The sequence below is a fragment of the Nicotiana tabacum genome, chromosome 18 (assembly GCF_000715075.1).
Source record: "Nicotiana tabacum cultivar K326 chromosome 18, ASM71507v2, whole genome shotgun sequence".
NCBI lineage: Eukaryota > Viridiplantae > Streptophyta > Magnoliopsida > Solanales > Solanaceae > Nicotiana > Nicotiana tabacum.
In genome coordinates, this window is record NC_134097.1 from 28,345,672 (window position 1) to 28,364,009 (window position 18,338).

Consider the following 18,338-nt stretch of genomic DNA (forward strand, 5'->3'; position numbering starts at 1 on the left):
AGATTGCTTTAAACCGTACAAAGATCTTTGTAATATCATTGAATACATTTCCTGAGATTTTGCTTCAGGCATTTTAAGTCCTTTAGGGATTTTCATATAAATTTCATTATCAAGTGAACCGTACAGATAAGCTGTAACTACATCCATTAGATGTATTTCAAGCTTTTCATGTAGTGCTAAACGGATGATATATCGAAATGTTATGGCATCCATAACAAGTGAATATGTTTCATCAAAATCGACTCCAGGTCGTTGTGAGAATCCTTGTGCAACAAGGCGAGCTTTGTATCTTTCAACTTCATTTTTATCATTCCTTTTTCGCACAAAAACCCATTTATGACCAACTGGTTTTATACCAGCAGGTGTTTGGACTACTGATCCAAAGACCTCTCTTTTAGCAAGTGACTTCAATTCCGATTGAATTGCCTCTTGCCATTTTGGCCAATCAGATCTTTGTCGACATTCTTCGAGAGATCGAGGTTCAAGATCCTCACTATCTTGCATAATATTAAGTGCAACATTATATGCAAAAATATTATCCACCACTATTTCAGATCGATTTAAATTAATCCCATCACCGATCGAACTTATTAAAAGTTCCTCACTCACATGAGCTTCGGGTTCATTAATTTCTTCAGGAATCTCAGAACTAATCAACTTTTGGGTCTCTTCAGGAGATCCCTTCATATTATCGTTTTGATCATTTGTCGATTTTCTTTTTCGAGGATTTCGATCCTTAGAACCCAAAGGCCTACCACGCTTCAGGCGTGCTTTAGGTTCACTATCTCTCATGCTAGTAGATGGTCCTACTGGGACATCAATTCGGATAGGCACATTCTCTGTTGGGATATGTGACTTAGTTATCCTTTTCAAATCAGTAAATGCGTCTGGCATTTGATTTGCTATATTCTGTAAATGGATGATCTTCTGGACCTCCTGATTACATATAGGGGTACGGGGATCAAAGTGAGATAATGATGAAATTTTCCACACAATTTCTCTTTTGATTTCCTTTTTCTCTCCCCCTAATTGTGGAAAATTTGTTTCATCAAACCGACAATCTGCAAATCGAGCAGTAAATAAATCTCCTGTTAATGGTTCAAGATAGCGAATAATAGAGGGTGATTCAAACTCAACATATATTCCCATCCTTCTTTGTGGTCCCATCTTACTACGTTGTGGTGGTGCTACTGACACATATACAGCACATCCGAAAATTCGTAGATGGGCAATATTTGGTTTATGACCAAAAACTAATTGTGACGGAGAATATTTATTATAATGTGTCGGTCTGAGACGAATAAGTGATGTTGCATGCAAGATAGCATGGCCCCAAGTAGTAGTGGGCAATTTTGTTTTCATAAGTAGTGGTCTTTGTAAGCACGTGATTTTTGCCCTATGAAAGAATTACTCCCAAAAAATTCAAAATAAAACAATTTTCCTTTGGTGTGCAATTTTTTGAATTTTTGTGGTATTTTTGTATAATTATTTGTATTTTTGTCTGTGCATGTTTATTCGTTTAAATTAATAAAAATATAAAATATGTCACATTTTCATTTAGTATTTATTTAAGTTTGTTTTACAAAAAATTAGAAAATCATAAAAAAAATAATGTATGTTGCATTTTAGCATTTAACGTCTAAATTGTGCGATTTTATCGTTAATTGCTATTTAAATGTGCGATAATAGTTATTGGGAATTATTTAGTATTTTTGATAAGTTAATTTAGTTTATAACTTAATTTAGAATTTTAGTTTTATTAATTAGAAAGTAGAAGAAAATAGAGCAAAAATTATAAAGAGAATCGGAATTGGGCTTTTCTTCAAGTTCAAGCCACAGGCCCAAAAAATACCCAACCTTCCCTACGACCCGGTCCATTTCAAACCGGGTCGACCCAGTCCATAACCCAAAACCTCACCCCCACCCTTTCTATTTTCATTCTTGAACAAAAAAAAATTGCACAAACCTAAAAAACCCTAAACTACCCGCCCCCTCCCCCCTCTCTTTTCCTTCTTCCTCCCCAAGCTTCACCAAAGCCTCTCCCATGGCTGCCTTTGCCCTTCCGTCTCCTTCCCCTTCACCCCGTCACACTCACACACACACACATCAACACATACACACATATACACAGTGCAAAACCAGCTCCAACATGAACAACCAACGTTCATGGCTGCTGCTTCCTCCTTCGTTCTTCGTCCAAATAGACCCTGCTCCTCCTCCTTCGTTCTTCGTCCAAACAAGACCTCGCTGCCACTGCTTCATCTTCTTCGTCAAGCTCGAGCTTGAGCTCGACACTCATGGCTGTTGCTGCGTCTTCTTCTCCATCCCGTCGCACGCTGCTGCTTCTCCTCCTTCACGGCTGCGTTGATGCTTCTTCTTCTTCGTCATTGTCGCTGCTGCTCCTGCTACGTCCAGACATGGACGAGATCCTCACTGCCATGGCTGCGTTTTCAAGCTCGAGATCTCGTCTCACCATGGCTGTTGCTCCGTCACTGCTGCTGCTCGATGCTTGTTCTTCTCCAGCTTCGCGCAGCCATGGCTGCTTTGTTGCTGCTGCTCGATGCTTCTTCTTCTCCAGCTTCGCGCGGCCATGGCTGCTTTGTTGCTGCTGCTTCAGTTCTCGTCGTTGCCAAACACCCCTCCATCGAGCTTTGTCTATTGTTTAAGTTTCCGGGCAGATTCGAGTGATTTTGGTGCAATAATTGTCTCCGGACAGATTTGCTTTCATTCAAGTTCTTCGTCATTTCGATCCGGTTAGTGGGTTTGAGTTTCATTTTGTCCGTATTTTGTTTTGATATTCTCGGATATAAAATCGGTGAATGTTTGATTCTTGTTTTGTTCGTGTTCATCGTTTAATTAATTAGTTTTTCAGTTTGTTCATGTGTTTTATTTATTAAAAGAAATTGTTAGTTTAATTTTAATATTATTAGATTCAAATTGAAATTTAATTAATTAGTTTTTCAGTTTGTTCATGTGTTTTATTTATTAAAAGAAATTGTTAGTTTAATTTTAATGTTATTAGATTCAAATTGAAATTTAATTAATTCTTCAGTTTGTTTCATGTATTTTTATGTATTTTTTTAGAAATTTTTAATGTTGTTAGATTCAAGTTGAAATTCAATTAATTATTTCTTCTTCGGTTGTTTTTACTCGTTTAAAAGAATTTAGTTGTAATATAGAAATATGTCAGTTTAATCGCTTGAATCATCCATGTTTGTTGTTTAATATAGATTTAATTCATGTTCATTTTTGTTTGAAGTTCATTTTTAATCTAGTGATTTAATGTGAGTTTATGTTTTTTTTTTTAATTTGTTGATTTAGTTTGAATCATGTATCTTTGTTATAATTTTGTTGGATTTAATTTGAAGATCAATTGATTATTTGAGTTTAGTGATTTGAATCTGTTTATTTATTTTGTTTAAAGTTTAATTTGAATTTGAGCTCATGCTTTGAATATATTTGTTTGTTATTGTTGGTGAATCTGAAGATAAGTTTGTTGTGTAAAAACATTGTTCAGTCAAAATAATTCAAGTTGTTTCTTTGTTGTTCATCATATAGTTTGAGTTTGTTCATAAACTCTGATTAGGAATTGGTTATAGCTGCTATATTTTGGTTAGAATTGATTAGTTGAACTTGTTATAGCTGACGAGGTAGATTGGTAAATTACAATATTTTCAGGGTCAAAATGGTAATTTCAGTAAGGTCAGAGGGGTATTTTTGGAATTAAAATTCTGAACAATTATTTATTTTGAGTGCTCTGTCAATTAGGATTAAAATACTATTAAAATAATCAATAATGGGGGGACAAGATATAATAATGGGGAATAATGCAATTATTTAATATAAGCATGGGGGACAAGATATATTGGGGTATTTATTTAATGTAGTGGGGGACAAAACATTAGGTAGTGGGATTAAAAGGGGGATGAGTGGGAAGATAGTGAGTTTTATGTTTAAAAATGCTGAAAGATGGTGATAAATAAGAGAGACTTGATCAGATTTTAAAAAAAGAAGAGGAGAGAGAAAAAAAAGGGAGCTGAATTTTAAGAGAGAGAAAAATTCCGAAAATACTAAGACTCCAAAAATAAAAAGAAAAACATTCTGGAAATTCAAAAGAAGAATAGTATACACCTGATATACAATTTAAATATTCTGATATACTGATTCAGAAATTAAGGGTTGAACATTAATTAGTCTTTCAAATCTGAAAAGATTCCCTTGGCTTCTGTCCGTTGATTGTTGTCGGTGTTTCTGGATTTTTATCTTGATTTTAAAATCTGTCACTAGTTTCTCGTTGCTGGGTGTTACTGGTTGCTGGGTGTCGCTGTTGTTGTATGCTACTGAATTTCTGCTGATCTCCCTTTTCTTTTGCTTCCAATATCAGGTACACGACTGTAACACTAGCTATTGCAAGCTAATAATGTGGAAGCATGAATACATATGAAGAATTGAATTTTGACGTTTTAATGTCGCTTTTCTTTGTTCCTTTTATTGATTGTATTTAGGCTATTTCATGTATTACTGAATAATAATTGGAATAAGAAAAAATAACATAAGTTAGTCTTTAATGAATCAGTTTGGCAAGACGGGTTAATTCACTAGTTATGAAGGTTTTAAGATTATCAACAGTAGGTTAATCGTGAACAAGTAGCTAAATTTAGCTAAGGTATGAATTTAAACTGAATTTCGTGAATTAGGCATTAAGGCACGATTTGAGTTCAAACAAGATTAGAAGAACGTTTAAGTTTAATAAACTTTCTAATAAGCATTAATAATTATGGTTAAATCTAGTTTCAAATGGTTGTGAATAATTAATATCAATAATTTTTTTTATAACAATGCGAGTTTTAATCTAGCTATATTTGATTCTTTTGAATATTAGTTGTCGAATTTTTATTTTATTTATAATTTCGAATTTTTGAGTAAAATTCCTTTTCATCAATATTTGTATTAATCTAGCAATTAGTATGTCATGCTTTCTTAAATAAATAAATAATATAAAAAAAGCTCGTAATTAATTAGGATTTTCTTTCTTTATTTTAGAGACTAATTTTAATAGAAAAATGTAGTCGCTTTAAGATTTGTCCATTTAAAATAAATGAGATGAGCCTCGCCTAGTAAAATATGTAGATTGAGGGGCCCTCACAAATGTATGCATTAATTATTTAGAACATCGGAGTTGGCCGTCTAGTGAAATTTTACGGCCTTTCCCAAAACAACAATACGCTAGTCGCTCTAGGCGCGTCTTTAACAAATTATTTTCTTAAATATGGGTGTGCATTTATGTAACCCAAATCCAAATCTCAACGGAGTCGAAATGTATCGATAACCACGGGTGCATTGATTGCGACGTGGTTTGAAATACGTTTTCACAATGTTGCAATTCTCCGTAAAATAATAACAATAAATAAAAATAATAAAAGCGGCTAAAGGATAAAATTTGCACATAAGTTTATAATATGTATTATATCAGATAATCAAGCCGAATATAACAGTTGAGCGACCGTGCTAGAACCACGGAACTCGGGAATGCCTAACACCTTCTCCCGGGTTAACAGAATTCCTTATCCGGATTTCTGGTTCGCGGACTGTAATACAGAGTCATTCTTTTCCTCGATTCAGGGTTAAAAATGGTGACTTGGGACACCCTAAATCTCCCAAGTGGCGACTCTGAAATAAACAAACAAATCCCGTTTCGATTGTCCTTTAATTGGAAAAAACTCCTTCACCCCTAGCGGGGACGGAAAAAGGAGGTGTGACAGTCTTGCTATCAATTGCAGGCGTTTAATAAATGACTTTGCAAGGCCATTTTGAGTATGAACATAAGCTACAGGATGTTCAACTTTTATCCCAACGGATAGACAATAATCATCAAAAGCTTGAGATGAGAATTCTCCAGCATTATCAAGGCGAATAGCCTTTATAGGATAATCTGGGAATTGTGTCCTTAATCGAATTATTTGGGCTAATAGCTTTGCAAACTGCCAGGTTGCGAGATGATAGTAGGCACACATGAGACCATCTTGAAGATGCATCTATTAGGACCATAAAATATCTAAACAACCCACTTGGTGGGTGAATAGGTCCACATATATCCCCATGTATACGCTCTAAAAAGGCAGGGGATTCAATACCAACCTTCATTGGTGATGGTTGTAGACATCGGATTTTTGACCCTCCCCGAGAATTTTCACATTTTTAGCGTGAATATGTGAAGTTGGGTCTAATATAGCTATTTTAACTATTTTTACTTTATTTCGTTGCAAAAAGAAAAATTACAAAAATATATATATAAATTTTTAGTTTATGTATTTCTCATAAACTTGAAAAAATACAAAAATTGTACTTTATTTTTGTACTTTATATAATTTCGAAAATTAACAAAAAATATAGTTCTATTAATGTTTTATAGTCATTTTAATTTTTGAAAAATACAAAAAAAATATTACTTTATATTTTATCTTTATATAAAAAAACGAAAATTACAAAAAAAAATAGTTTTATTAATATTTCGTAGCTATTTTAAATCTTGAAAAATATTTAAAAAAAAAAGATATAGTTTTGTTTTAAATATTAGTCTTAGTTTTGTAGTTATTTTGCTTACATAGGACTAGTTAAGCAACGTCGTGTTCTTATTCTCGGGTCCGGGCTAAAGAATAATATTCGGGTTCAAACTACCCGGTTTTAGGCCTAATTTTCGGACCTAGCCCATAATAAACCGAGTCCACGACACATGGGGAACCCCACCACGTGTGGGGGACACAAGTCTTGAACCCCACCACGCGTGGGGCTCATTTGTCTTGGCAAAGACTATACAAATGCACGGGCAAAACATTTTGAAAAGGGGGTTGGACAGATTTTTTGAAGGGAAGCACTGTTCATGCTTCTTCTTCCTCAACAAAACCCTACTGCCTCACGTAAAACCACCCTCAAACCCTAGAAAACTACCATCCGCAACCACCACCCCCCCTCGTCGGAGCTCTAGCCCCAGTCCGTCGCCTTCCCCGTCGTCACCATTCCGAACTTCCCCTACTCCGGACCTCCATAGCTGCTTCTTCCTCACCAAGAAAAACCTAGCAGAACTCCCTCACCTTCCCCCACGCCTTCGCTGCTATCACGCAGCAGCTACTGCTGCTTCCTCGTCGGAACCGCTACCATCAACCACCCTCGCACCCCAGCAACTCCCCAAAACCACCAGCCCGGACGCCTTCCCCATCGCCTATAACCACCGGCAGTCCCCATCGCTGCTTCACTCGTCGTCCTCCTCGCATCACCATCTCGTCCGAACACCAGCTCCGACACCGCCTCAAACCACCACCAAACGACCACCCGTCCCCTCCAAAACTCCAACGCCATAACCGTCATCATCTGAACACCACGTCCAAACGACCACCTGCTCCGACGACACCAGCCCCCTCGTCATCATTTTCCGGTCGACAACCACCCAACCCAGCTCCTTATTCGCATCCAAACGACCCCTTTCTGTCGCACGTTTTGGAGCTAGCCTGCTGCGTCGCAAAATCCAGCAGCAGCAATAGTTTTTGGTCCAAGCTTTCTATTTCCATCGAGGTCGTCTTTGGTTCGTCGAGGTCCGGTACGTTGAGCTTGACGTCGAGGTTCCGTCGTTCTGTTATTGGAGAGGTGTCCGATAGTTGTCGGTCCAGTTGGTTGATGTTCTTGCTTCAAACAGGTGCATACGCATTTTTAAACTTGTGATATTTGCTTAAATGGAATGAAACGATATGGATTTCCTATGCAGTGTTTGTGTATCATCTTTGTTGAATTGCTCTTCATTTTTACCATGGATATTATTACCTATTAGAATTTGTTTTTTTGTTTAATCTCAGATGGCTTCACTAGTAGGAAATCGTAGTTGTTTTAAGTTTGCCCTTAAATAGTAAAAATGAGATGAGCCTCGCAAAAAAGAAAAAAAAGAAAAATGCACAAGCCGCGGGGCCCTCTAAGTGTATATATTAAATACTTAGATTCCGGGACGGGCCGTTTAGCAAATTTCACGGCCCTACCCAAAATAATAACGCACTAGTTGCTTTAGGCGCGCCTTCAATAATTTATTCTCCTTAAACTCGGGTGCGCATTTATGTGACCCAAATCCAAGTCTCAACGAAATCGAAATGTATCTCTAATCACGGGTACATTGATTGTAACGTGGTCTGAGATGCATTTCCATGACGTTGCAAATTCTCTAAAAAAATAATAATAAAATGAGGCGAGCCTCGCCAAATAAAAGGGACAAATTGCGGGGCCCTCACAAAATATATGTATTAAATACTTAGATTCTGGGATGGGCCGTTACGGCCCTACCCCAAAATAATAATGCGCTAGTTGCTTTAGGCGCGCCTTTAATAATGTTATCTCCCTAAATTCGGGTGCACATTTATGTGACCCAAATCCAAATCTCAACCGAGTCGAGATATGTCAATAACCACGGGTGCATTGATGTAACGTGGTTCGAGATATGTTTTCACGACGTTGCAAGTCCTATAAAAATAACAGTGAATGATAAAAGCGGTTAAAAGATAAAATTGGCACATAAGTTCACATTTGTATAAAATCAGATAATCAAGCCGAATATAACAGTTGAGCGACCGTGCTAGAACCACGGAACTCGGGAATGCCTAACACCTTCTCCCGGGTTAACAGAATTCCTTATCTAGATTTCTGGTACGCAGACTGTAATATGGAGTCATTCTTTTCCTCGATTCGGGATTAAAATTGGTGACTTGGGACACCCTAAATCTCCCAAGTGGCGACTCTGAAATAAATAAACCAATCCCGTCTCGATTGTCCTTTAATTGGAAAAAACTCCCCCTGCCCCCTCGTGGGGCGGAAAAAGGAGGTGTGACAGCTCTGGCGACTCTGCTGGGGAGATAAAAACCCAGAACCACTGGTTCAGGGTTAGAAATTTGAGCTTAGATAAATTGTTATATTTGGTTTTGTCTGATTTTTACATGTTTGAGCCTAATGTGCTAAATGCTACTTTTACCGCTTTGATATTATTTGAACTGTATATAAACTGTGCTGAAACCCTTCTCTTCTTACCTCTGGGGATGTGCTTACTGGTTGAGACTCCCTATTCTGTTAGTGTCGTACCCTAAATAAAAGAGGCTCGGAAAGTTTCTAAGCTGGCTGGCCTTTTGGTTCCCGGAAAGGAGCTCCTTCCTCAGCTCGAGTTGTCCGCTCGGGTACACTGTCTAGAACACCGACCCAGGTTTTGAACATAGAATAACGTGACTTCATGCCGGATCCCTAGTAGGAACGTTTATTTGCATCATGTGCATTTGACTTAGGGGACTCAACATAGGGGTTGGGTCCGTCTAGGACAAGCAACCTGAAAATAATAGACAATCTTTCGGCATCCTATGTGCTACATATTGTATTTAGTCAAGGGCGTATGGGTCATTTGGTCATTTCCAGCATGATGTTATTTTAATCAAAGCATGGGGAACATTTGTGGAATCCAAGAAGCCTTGGAATTCCCTATGTCCCCCACGCTTGCTTTTTGGGAAAGCACATGGGGAACATTTGTGGAATCCAAGAAGTCTTGGAATTCCCCTATGTCCCCCACGCTTCATATGTTGGGAAAAGCGCATGGGGAGCATTTGCGGAATCCAAGAAGTCTTGGAAATCATTATGTCTCCCATGCCACATTTTTGAAAGAAATAATAAATATAAAAAATAAAATTACAAATAAAACAAAGCATGAAAATTCAAAAAGATTTTGTATGTTTTCATTATTTTCCACAAATTAAAAAAAATCGTGAAAAAGAGGAGAAAATAACAGTGTAGAGATGTGACTACTTATTGTTAGGAAAAAAAGCAAATGTCCAAGTAGTGTCGAAACTCTGCCGAAATTTTGAGAAAAAAAATAAAAAAAATATGTCTTATTAGTTTGTTTTATTAAAAGCAAAGGAAAAGTAGAAAAAATCATCATTGTTTTGTCTTGTTTTTCTAAATAAAAAAAAGTCTTGTTTTTAAAATAGGTTTATTTATTTGTTTATGAAAATGCCGAAATTAAAATAATCCAAAAATATTTTCCATTATTGACTTCTTTAGAAAGTCTTTCTAATTGTTTTAAAATATATATATATATATATATATATATATATATATATATATATATATATATATATATATATATATATATATATATATATATAAAAAAAAAATCCGAAAATATTTTGATTCTTCTTGCAAAATTGAAAAGAAAATTCAAAATTCAAAAACATTTTGAGAAGCATTTCTTTTATTAAAAGTAAAATTCTGAAAGATATTTTCTTCTTCTTCTTTAGGATAAAAAAAAAAGCAAATGAAATTCAAAAATATATCCTAGAAGTATTTCTTTCAAAAAGAAAATCAATCAAAAATCAAAAAATATAATTCCTTTCTTCTTTTAAAGTAGTTCTTTCACAAATTCAAAAAAAAAAGTTAGTTCATCTACTTATTCCTGATTGACCGAACTACGCGGGTTTGATTCTCATCGGATGTGAGATACGTAGACAACCCTCATCGGGTCCAACCCCCTTTTGCTAAAAAGCTAAAAACAAACAAATAAATAAATAATAAAAAAAAACATGTCATAAATAAGTCGGGTGAAGTCCAACCCCACCTTTTGCTAAAAAGCCAAAAAACAAATAAATAATAATAATAAACAAAAAAAATATATATGTCAAATTTTAATTTTGTCATAAAGAAGTCGGGTGACGCTGTTTTATCAAGACATAGCCGAATGTTCCCGAAAGGGACGCCGGAAGGCTGACTTTGCATAAACAGCCACCTTTGGGTCATTTTTTAAGACTTGGTCCAATTGACCCACACAGCCTGAAAAATCTTCGTCCCCGAGACGTTGAAAGACCGTGTTTGCAATATTGACTTTTCTAATTTGAAAAACGATAAAAAAGAGTTATAAATAAGTCAGGTGATGCTGTTTTGTCATAAATAGCCGAATGTTCCCGAAAGGGATGCCGGAAGGCTGACTTGGCATAAACAGCCACCTTTGGGTCATTTTGAAATATGGACCCACACAGCCTTAAAAATCTTCGTCCCCGAGGCGCTAAAGGGCCGTGTTTGCAACACCACGTTTTTGTAATTTTGAAAAAAAAACAAAGAGTCAGCGGTTAGGTGAATACTGTTTGAATTTTTTGTCAAAAATAAATCGAGCCAGCTTCGGCCGCGTCTTAAACCGTTCTTGCCGAAATAGCCTTAGAGTATCTTTCAGTTGTCGAAAGGTTGTTTTCGTAAAAGAATGGACAAGTTGGTAAAGTGTCATAAAATAATCCTCCCCGGCCTCAAAATTCATGTGAGAATTGGAAGGGGCCACATTTGCAAAAATAACCATTTGGTTAAAATTAGCAAACGGAGGAAAGAAGTTGGCCATTTGTTTTGAAGTTTATAAATCTTTTGACAAGAATATGCGGGTTGTTTGATTCTCAAGTTTGTGGGTCATCTTTAAATCCTTGAAACCCAGTTTGTTTTAATTTTTTTTTAAAAAAAATGTGTTTAGTATTGTTTATCTTTTATTGGTCCGAACTACGCAAGATCTGATTCATGCGGGGTCATGATACGTAGGCAATCTCCATAAGATTCGACCACAACAAAAAGAAAAACAAAAAAAAAAGAAATAAAAAAGAGAATGAAAAAAGAATGGAAAAGAAAAAAAGAAATGAAAAAAAAAAGAAATGAAAAAGGGAAAAATGAATGAAAGAAAAACATCGAAAAAAAAGAAAAAGAAAAAAAAGATGTTGTTAATAATGAGGACCGACTGAGTCCATTCTAACCTGTTTGTTTCGCAAATAAAGTTAAGGTGGTTGGTTTGTGGTAAGCCGGACAATGACACTCAGAATCCTTTACTTGCACGTAAGGATACACACTCTGCGGGGATCAGGCCTGATAACAGAAGCACTTGAATCCTAGTGGGAACTTGTTGACGGAAGTTGATGATATTAAAGCTGGCAATGGTCTGGACAATACTGATGCGAAGCTCAGTGGCTAAGATGTCAATTTTGATAAAGTGGGAGAACGCTCCGTTCCTTGGTTAGCAAAAGAGAAGCTTGTGGTGGCTTATTTTGTTGTCATTTCTGTTTGTTCTGATTATTAGGATTGTAATTCGGATTTTTGTTTTGTGTCAATATCTTTCCGCTTATCTTTCCGTTTTGTCATAGCGGTTTGTTTAAGTTTGTCCAGGTTGTTTTAGGATTTTATTCTGGTTTGTTTCGCTTGTCTTGTTGTTCAAACCATTCCACCGGTAGTCTAAAGCAAATCCGGTCTTCTATTATTTCCAGTTTTCTTTTGTTTAGTCCTTTTATCATTTTTATTCAACGCCGATTCTAGTGACATGACATGCGCACACAGTTTGGGCCTAATCTTAAAAGTTAATCACAAAACCCTGGGAAGGTGATCAAAGCATTTAAAGGAAATAAGAACGGTTTGAGATTATTTGGAGCCCGAGTCATGTGGAACTAGGGCAAGTAAAACACAAAGAAAACCGTTTAAAAGCAAGATTCGCCAAATTGGCATGAGGGTCGTTCATGATAATGAAAGTGAGAGTGTCGCCAAACGGTGTTTAGAAATGACAAACGAAAAGCAAATGTTGAATATAATTGTCAAAGTCCAGCACCATCAGAAGAGACTGCGGATCTTTGTTTAATTATGTTGTTTGCACTGGGCATGTTTTGAAGACTGGAATGACGAAGGCATTTTGTTCTGCTACCTAAACACTTTATCCTTCGTTAACCCTTTTGAGCCTTAATGTTTTTCTTTCTTACCCCTCGTTCGGAATTAGTAGCAACGAATAGAAATGCAAGCATGGCATAAAACAAAAACAAAAAAAAGAAAGAAAAGAAAACAACAAAACGAAAAAAAGAGAAAAGAAAAATGATAACAAAAAGAAAAAAGAAAGTCAAATGAAAAAGAGGAATTGAGAACTACGTTTGACCTGATTCCTCAAAGAGGATACGTAGGCGCCTCACGGCTCGGTCATAGTTTTGAAAAATGAAAAAAAATCAGTTAGGATATCCCCAAGCAAGAAACTGGGGCAAAAGGTTGCGTTTATTGTGAATAAATCTAATTCCGAAGGTTGTAACTAATAACCCAAAATTAATGCATTTTTTGAGCCTTTAATACCCTTTCTTTCTAGCCCTATCCAAAACCCACATTACGGTCCAAAGAAAGACCTTCTGATCAGTCTTCAAAAGATGCCAAGTCAGACAAATGAAGGGTCTTATCGGCGAACATAACATTCTGTTCCACAGCAAAAAGGACTCTAATCTCCAGCAGAAAGAGTCATACCGGCGACACTCCAAATCCCCAGCTGGAAAGTGATACAAATGAGAGAGTCTTATCGGTGAAAACCTTCACAGGCACCATAAGGCGATGAAAGCTGAGAGAAAACCCAAAAATAAGAGAGACTTGATAGTGAAAACCCTTCGGGCACTACAAGTCGAATAAGATTGAGAATCAGATGGGGAATCGCCAGTTGAAGATCTTGAAAGATGATTGACGGTAGATGATAGACCACATACGCATGTCATGGCCATTAGAGTCGGTATCTGCGTTTGATAAATTTTTATTTATAGTTTCTTTTGTAAAAGAGTCATCGTTTCCTTTGTCTTTTATTTTGTTTCTTTTATCCTTCTCCTTTCATAGAAAAATTCCCCAATAGAGTCTGTCTGGTCAGAACAAGTATGAAATGACTTCAAATATGCCATCAGCTTTTCAAAGATGAGATCTAACTAGTACATCCAAATGGTATAGTCAGCAAGGTTATCAACCTCAGGGCCAGCAGAAGGGAATTGACAAAGGGATTGACGAGTGTCGAGAGGGATATCCTTGCCAAAACAAAGGTTATAAACCTCAGGGCCAAGGCCCATGTACAAAGCAAGGAAAGCAGTGAGCATGATTTGGGGAAATTCATGCTAGACTAAAAGGCCTCAGAAATGCCAGTTTCCGAGCTATGCCACAAAAGAAGAGGGATATCCCCAGCAGAAAGGGATTGTACCCAGCAAATAAAATCGTCCCCAACAAGTTGTGCAACGCAAAACAAGGAAGGAAAAAAGGAAAAGCCATCCCGTTGGGAGTATCACAACCAACCACCATGTTTTAAACTAACAATTTTGTTTGATTTGAAACAGGTAAAGGAAATGGCATTGATGCAGAAACGCATGCCACAAGGGATATTATCAAACTGGGGCAGAAAATTTTCCTTCTATTTAGAAAATTTTCTGGAAGTCAGGTACCCCCAGTTGATAACATTTTACCCCCCAACAGGTAAGTAAATAATCCCCACCAAGTTTTCCAGGTAAGACATTTTCAAGTCTTAAGGATATTTTGGGTTCATCCGCCCTCAAATAGGATATGTTGGGTTCATCCGCCCTCAAATAGGATATGTCGGGTTCATCCGCCCTCAAACCAGGATATGTCGGGTTCATCCGCCCTCGAATAGGATATTTTGGGTTCATCCGCCCTCGAATAGGATATTTTGGGTTCATCCGCCCTCGAATAGGATATTTTGGGTTCATCCGCCCTCGAATAGGATATTTTGGGTTCATCCGCCCTCGAATAGGATATTTTGGGTTCATCCGCCCTCGAATAGGATATGTTGGGTTCATCCGCCCTCGAATAGGATATTTTGGGTTCATCCGCCCTCGAATAGGATATTTTGGGTTCATCCGCCCTCGAATAGGATATTTTGGGTTCATCCGCCCTCGAATAGGATATTTTGGGTTCATCCGCCCTCGAATAGGATATTTTGGGTTCATCCGCCCTCAAATAGGATATTTTGGGTTCATCCGCCCTCGAATAGGATATTTTGGGTTCATCCGCCCTCGAATAGGATATTTTGGGTTCATCCGCCCTCGAATAGGATATTTTGTGTTCATCCGCCCTCGAATAGGATATTTTGGGTTCATCCGCCCTCGAATAGGATATGTTGGGTTCATCCGCCCTCGAATAGGATATGTTGGGTTCATCCGCCCTCGAATAGGATATGTTGGGTTCATCCGCCCTCGAATAGGATATATTGGGTTCATCCGCCCTCGAATAGGATATTTTGGGTTCATCCGCCCTCGAATAGGATATTTTGGGTTCATCCGCCCTCGAATAGGATATTTTGGGTTCATCCGCCCTCGAATAGGATATTTTGGGTTCATCCGCCCTCGAATAGGATATTTTGGGTTCATCCGCCCTCGAATAGGATATGTTGGGTTCATCCGCCCTCGAATAGGATATTTTGGGTTCATCCGCCCTCGAATAGGATATTTTGGGTTCATCCGCCCTCGAATAGGATATTTTGGGTTCATCCGCCCTCGAATAGGATATTTTGGGTTCATCCGCCCTCGAATAGGATATTTTGGGTTCATCCGCCCTCGAATAGGATATTTTGGGTTCATCCGCCCTCGAATAGGATATGTTGGGTTCATCCGCCCTCGAATAGGATATTTTGGGTTCATCCGCCCTCGAATAGGATATTTTGGGTTCATCCGCCCTCGAATAGGATATTTTGGGTTCATCCGCCCTCGAATAGGATATTTTGGGTTCATCCGCCCTCGAATAGGATATTTTGGGTTCATCCGCCCTCGAATAGGATATTTTGGGTTCATCCGCCCTCGAATAGGATATTTTGGGTTCATCCGCCCTCGAATAGGATATTTTGGGTTCATCCGCCCTCGAATAGGATATTTTGGGTTCATCCGCCCTCGAATAGGATATGTTGGGTTCATCCGCCCTCGAATAGGATATGTTGGGTTCATCCGCCCTCGAATAGGATATTTTGGGTTCATCCGCCCTCGAATAGGATATTTTGGGTTCATCCGCCCTCGAATAGGATATTTTGGGTTCATCCGCCCTCGAATAGGATATTTTGGGTTCATCCGCCCTCGAATAGGATATTTTGGGTTCATCCGCCCTCGAATAGGATATTTTGGGATCATCCGCCCTCGAATAGGATATTTTGGGTTCATCCGCCCTCGAATAGGATATTTTGGGTTCATCCGCCGTCGAATAGGATATTTTGGGTTCATCCGCCCTCGAATAGGATATTTTGGGTTCATCCGCCCTCGAATAGGATATTTTGGGTTCATCCGCCCTCGAATAGGATATTTTGGGTTCATCCGCCCTCGAATAGGATATTTTGGGTTCATCCGCCCTCGAATGGGATATTTTGGGTTCATCCGCCCTCGAATAGGATATTTTGGGTTCATCCGCCATCGAATAGGATATTTTGGGTTCTTCCGCCCTCGAATAGGATATTTCCAGGTAAGACATTTTCAAGTCTTAAGGATATTTTAGGTTCATCCGCCCTCAAATAGGATATGTTGGGTTCATCCGCCCTCAAATAGGATATGTCGGGTTCATCCGCCCTCAAAACAGGATATGTCGAGTTCATCCGCCCTCGAATAGGATATTTTGGGTTCATCCGCCCTCGAATAGGATATTTTGGGTTCATCCGCCCTCGAATAGGATATTTTGGGTTCATACGCCATCGAATAGGATATTTTGGGTTCATCCGCCCTCGAATAGGATATTTTGGGTTCATCCGCCCTCGAATAGGATATGTTGGGTTCATCCGCCCTCGAATAGGATATGTTGGGTTCATCCGCCCTCGAATAGGATATTTTGGGTTCATCCGCCCTCGAATAGGATATTTTGGGTTCATCCGCCCTCGAATAGGATATTTTGGGTTCATCCGCCCTCGAATAGGATATTTTGGGTTCATCCTCCCTCGAATAGGATATTTTGGGTTCATCCGCCCTCGAATAGGATATTTTGGGTTCATCCGCCCTCGAATAGGATATTTTGGGTTCATCCGCCCTCGAATAGGATATTTTGGGTTCATCTGCCCTCGAATAGGATATTTTGGGTTCATCCGCCCTCGAATAGGATATTTTGGGATCATCCGCCCTCGAATAGGATATTTTGGGTTCATCCGCCCTCGAATAGGATATTTTGGGTTCATCCGCCCTCGAATAGGATATTTTGGGTTCATCCGCCCTCGAATAGGATATTTTGGGATCATCCGCCCTCGAATAGGATATTTTGGGTTCATCCGCCCTCGAATAGGATATTTTGGGTTCATCCGCCATCGAATAGGATATTTTGGGTTCATCCGCCCTCGAATAGGATATTTTGGGTTCATCCGCCCTCGAATGGGATATTTTGGGTTCATCCGCCCTCGAATGGGATATTTTGGGTTCATCCGCCCTCGAATAGGATATTTTGGGTTCATCCGCCCTCGAATAGGATATTTTCGGTTCATCCGCCCTCGAATCGGATATTTTGGGTTCATCCGCCCTCAAATAGGATTTTATTTTCTAAATTATTGTTGAAGACAGGCGCCCACTGAATAACGAGAGGAATACTTTTTGTCTGTTCATTTCACATTTTAGGCGCCCACCTGTATAACGAGAGGAATAAATTTCATGTCTTAGTTTAAATAGGCGCCCACCTGTATAACGAGAGGAATAATTTTCAGTCTTAGTTTAAATAGGCGCCCACCTGTATAACGAGAGGAATAAATTTCATGTCTTAGTTTAAATAGGCGCCCACCTGTATAACGAGAGGAATAAATTTCATGTCTTAGTTTAAATAGGCGCCCACCTGTATAACGAGAGGAATAATTTTCAGTCTTAGTTTAAATAGGCGCCCACCTGTATAACGAGAGGAATAATTTTCATGTCTTAGTTTAAATAGGCGCCCACCTGTATAACGAGAGGAATAATTTTCAGTCTTAGTTTAAATAGGCGCCCACCTGTATAACGAGAGGAATAAATTTCATGTCTTAGTTTAAATAGGCGCCCACCTGTATAACGAGAGGAATAAATTTCATGTCTTAGTTTAAATAGGCGCCCACCTGTATAACGAGAGGTATAATTTTCAGTCTTAGTTTAAATAGGCGCCCACCTGTATAACGAGAGGAATAATTTTCATGTCTTAGTTTAAATAGGCGCCCACCTGTATAACGAGAGGAATAAATTTCATGTCTTAGTTTAAATAGGCGCCCACCTGTATAACGAGAGGAATAAATTTCATGTCTTAGTTTAAATAGGCGCCCACCTGTATAACGAGAGGAATAATTTTCAGTCTTAGTTTAAATAGGCGCCCACCTGTATAACGAGAGGAATAAATTTCATGTCTTAGTTTAAATAGGCGCCCACCTGTATAACGAGAGGAATAAATTTCATGTCTTAGTTTAAATAGGCGCCCACCTGTATAACGAGAGGAATAATTTTCAGTCTTAGTTTAAATAGGCGCCCACCTGTATAACGAGAGGAATAATTTTCAGTCTTAGTTTAAATAGGCGCCCACCTGTATAACGAGAGGAATAA